General features: G+C 47.2%; 1 pseudogene; it reads right to left on the reverse strand.

Annotated features, from left to right (window-relative positions):
- Positions 1-607: 607 nt before the first annotated feature.
- On the reverse strand, positions 608-2,400 carry LOC130879924 (acidic leucine-rich nuclear phosphoprotein 32 family member B-like; annotated as a pseudogene).
- Positions 2,401-4,686: the final 2,286 nt, after the last annotated feature.

Here is a 4,686-nt window from a genome sequence, read left to right on the forward strand (position 1 = left end):
TATGTGTATTTTGTCTGAATGTACCACATGCATGCCTGGTGCCTGAGGAACAAAAAGAAGGTGTCAGATCCCCTGCAGCTGGAGCCACACTGGTTGTGAGTCACCCTGTGGGTGCTGAGAATTGAACCCACATCTTCTGGAAGATCAGCAAATGCTCTTGTTTTTTGGTTGTTTGTTTTTTTGTTTTTGTTTTGTTTGGGTTTTTTTTTTTTTTGGCTTTTCTTTTTTTCTTTTTCTTTTCAAAATGTTAAGATTTTACTCACAAAGCTTTTCCTTGTTGTACAGAGAGTAAAAATGGTACTACAATCGCAGTGTAACCAGCAGCTAGGACGGTCAAGTCACCCATCACAGCCGTCACGATACAGCAAGAGTCTTACACGAAAACCTAATGACGTTTACACTTTTGTTGGGGCAGAAGTCCCCAGGCTTGGTGGTGGATTACCAAGGGGAGACGGAGGAAGGCGAAATGTCTTCAGAACTATTCTTTGACTCTTTGGGCGGGGTGTCCTGGGGCTTGTATCACAGCTACCTTTGTAAAACAGCTACCAAACCCATGACAACCCAGCCAACACTCAACAGTTCTGGTTCTTGCAGATTGTTTCGCGTCTCAATCATCTCCTTCATCGTCTGTTTCTCCCTCTTTCTCTTTTCACCTTTCCCACTTTCTTCCTCCTCTTCATCCTCATCAACTTCTTCACATCCAAATTCTTCTTCCTCCCCACTGACTTGATCATCTTCTCCTTCTACATCCTCATCTTCATTCTCTTTTCCATCCTCCTCCTCCTCTTCTCCTTTTCATCTGCATCTTCTTTATCCACGCCATCGATCTCCACATCTGAGTCAGGGGCTTCCTGGTCCTCTGGGTCATAACCGTCCAGATAGGACAGCTGGGGCAGGTGCTTGAAGACACTCTCTCGGTAATGGTTCAGGTTAGTGACCTCACAGCCAGCGAGATCCAGGCTTTTCAGACAATCCAATTTTTTCAAAGGTTCCAAGGGGCTGATATCTTTCAGCTTATTTCCACTTAGGTTCAGATGTGTGTGGCTTGGAAGTTCTTCCTGACCTCCAGAGATTCTGTTATCGCTGGACTCAAGCTTTTTCAGTATAGGTAGCGTGGAGGGGTCTGAAAGTGAAAACAAGCCTACACTTATTAAACCGAGGAACTCTAGGCTCTCAAATTCATCCGTTAACCCCTCAATTTTCCCATCATTTGCTTTGCAATTATCCAAGACAAGTTCTCGAACTGCTGCCGGGGTTCGGCTCCTCAGCTCCAGGTGGATGGGTCCTCTTCTTCATGTGCATGTTTCCTTCGTGTTCCCACACACACACTTCAAACTTAACTTTCCACGGTGGGGGCAGAGTGGGAGAGGCGACCTGGTCTGCGTGATGAGAGCCTTCGGATGGAGGCCACGTGGTCCCGAGAGGTGGGCGAGTAGAGCTCTGGGAGCCAAGTTACTCACGGCAGCGAGAGAAACCATGGAGGGAAAAGGGGGCCTCCGGCCAAGGCCCCACACTCGTTTTTGTTGTTGTTGTTGTTTGTTTGCTTGCTTTGTTTTGTTTTGGTTTGGTTTTTGGAGACGGGGTTTCTCTGTGTAAGAACCCTAGCTATCCTGGAACTCACTCTGTAGAACAGGCTGGCTTCGAATTCATAGAGATCCTCCTTTCTCTTCCTCCTGAGAACTGGGACTAAAGACGGGCGCCACCACTGCCTGGCTCGGCAAATGCTCTTAACCACTGAGATCTCTCTCCAGTCTCCATGGGACTATTTAGTGTCATCTGCTGAATTTTCACTTCAATCTTTGCCACAGCCTAGGGTATATACGGTCACCGATGAGCCACCAATGTGACTGATCCTCCTGTACTACGGTGCTACCATCCTTGCCATCATAAGTTGGCAAAGTCATTCACCTGCAACTCAGAAAGGAGATAGCAGAGAACCAAGTAGACTGGTCCCAAAGGACCGTGAGCGAAGAGAAATGGAGCGTCTTGTTACAGCTCTCTGCAGCTTCCTAGCCTACCTCAACGGTTGCCAACAAAGACAGGAGTGAAGCCAAGGCCAGTGAAGGCCTCTGACTCAGAGAATGTGGCTCATTTTCATAGGTCTAAATGTCATGTTAAAAATAAATGGGCTGTGTGACGCGGCAGCAAGGACTTCTACTCGCTATTCAGAAGTCTTACCTCAGCTTGCAGATTGTGAAACTCTAGAGTCGGCTACAGTGAGGAAGTGGAGGCCACATTCATGCAGGAATTTGGCATGAGGGTAAACGTCTGATGTGCTGGTCAGATGCTATCACTGCGAGGCAGGAAAGGAGAACACATGCGATGTGTCTGCTTCGGTCTGTCCATCACCTCCACTTACAAACGGCCAAGCTGCTCCCCGTCGTCGGTCCCCCACGGCATAGCACTGACAAACTCAACAGGGACGGCTCTGAACACCGTCAGCTGAACTGTTGAAACCCCAAACGACAAACCGCTACATTCAAGACACAGCGGTGGCACACCTTTAATCCCAGGGCTCAGAAGACTCAAGAGAATCTCTGTGAGTTCAAAACCAACCTGGTCTACATAGTGAGTTCCAGAGCCAGGGCTACATAGTGAAACCCTGTCTCAGAACAGAGACGAAAACAAAGACAAACAAATCTTTACATTTTAAGGTCAAATCCCTTGCTTTTTTTTGTTTTGTTTTGTTTTTTTGTTTTGGTTTTTGGTTTTGTTTTTTTGTTTTTCCTGGCAGGATTTCTATGTGTAACACACAGCTCTGGCTGTCCTGGAAGTAGCTCTGTAGACCAGGCTGGCCTCGAACTCACCGAGATCCCTGCCTCTGCCTCCCAAGTGTTGTTATTAAACATGTGCCATTTAAAGGGATCAAATCCCACTCAGTTCAAGCTCAGTTTGAAGTATACATTGTTCACAGCAGAGCTAGGATTAGAGCCCCTGTCTAATCCGTCCGCGGCCTGGGCTCCTGAGAAGGATTCAGAGCAGAGAGCCTATGTCTACCTACCGGAAGAGTCTACCTACCGGAAGAGACCCAAGGCCTCCGCAGGCCTGAAAAGCATGACTGAGAGTTTGAGAGGATACTGAAGACTCTGAGAAGCCCGTAAAGGGATGGAATGCCCACCGGGGAAATGCAAGCTAGGCAGAGCCTTCCAGAAATGAGTGTGGAATGATTTGCCCTGTCCAGGCTGAGATGGTGGGGAACAGGAAGTCCTCTAAAGCAAGACTCGGAGCTGCCAAGAGTCAGACCTGCACCCTGGGCTGCCCAGCTCAGATTGTCCTCCGACGGCCCTGGCCTGGGGCCCACTCGCAATGCCTTGGGCTACTCTCATTCCCTTCCTCCACCTCAGCAACAGTCTCTGTCATACAGGGGCTGCAGCACTGTTCCTAACATACTCTGCTGTTGGACCTCAGCCCCCCAAATCATGACACCAAGATTTAGTATTAGTTATGAATGCTCGGCCCTACCGTATGCATGTCCCACTAGCTCTTATAACTTAGTTAAACCTGTTTCTCTTCATCTATGTTTTGCCGGGGCGGGGGTTACCTTTATTCATTCTGTATGTCCTATACCATGGCAAGCTGACTGGCTGGCAGCTGCCTGCCTCGCCCAGGGATCCCCCTCTTTCTCCCTTGTTCTCTCCTCCTCTCTCTAGCCTACATTCCTCCTCCTATTTATTCTCTCTGCCCACCAGTCCTGCCTATCCCTCTACTACCTGACTATTGGCCATTCAACTTAATCTTAGACCAATCAGGTGCCTTAGGGAGGCAAGGTAAAACAGCAACACATCTTAATATATTTAAACAAATGCAGCACAATTGTAACATGCCTTTACATAATTAAAGTGATATTCCACAGCATAAACAAATATCGCATATCTTTACTTACATAGTTAAAGTAACAGTCCACAACATTCTGCAGTTTAATTAGAAGTCTATGTCCTTCCTCAGGATACCAAGAAACTTGAAACTTTCCTCTACTTAAAAAAAAATGGGGCAAGAAAGAAAGCTCAGCAGGTAAAGGCACTTGCCACCAAACCTGACAACCCGACTTCAATTCCCAGGACCCACTTGGTACAAAGAGAGAACTAGCTCCCCACAAATTGTCCTCTGACTGTGCGCATGCACTGTGCATCCTGTGCTCACATACGTAAGTAAATAAGATCGAAAGATGATAGATAGACAGACAGATGTCATTTTTTTTTCTTTTGGTTTTTTGAGACAGAGTTTCTCTGTGGCTTTGGAGCCTGTCCTGGAACTAGCTCTTGTAGACCAGGCTGGTCTCGAACTCACAGAGATCCGCCTGCCTCTGCCTCCAGAGTGCTGGGATTAAAGACGTGTTTCAGGACAGGCTCCAAAGCTGTGCAGAGAAACCCTGTCTTGAAAAACAGAAAGAAAGAAAGAAAGAAAGAAAGAAAGAAAGAAAGAAAGAAAGAAAGAAAGGAAGGAAGGAAGGAAGGAAGGAAGGAAGAAAGAAAGAAAAGAAAGGGAAGGGAGGGAAATGAAGGAAGATAGAAAGAGAGAGAGAAAGGAAAGAGAAAAAGAAAAAAAGCTGGGGCTGTAGAGATGGCTCAGAGATTGAGTATTAGCTGTTCTTCCAGAGGAGCCAGGTTCAAGTCCCAGCACCCACATGGCAGCTAACAACTGTCTATAACTCCAGTCCCAGGGGTTCTGACACCCTCACACAGATAC

This window comes from Chionomys nivalis, chromosome 8 (assembly GCF_950005125.1).
Source record: "Chionomys nivalis chromosome 8, mChiNiv1.1, whole genome shotgun sequence".
NCBI classification, from domain to species: domain Eukaryota; kingdom Metazoa; phylum Chordata; class Mammalia; order Rodentia; family Cricetidae; genus Chionomys; species Chionomys nivalis.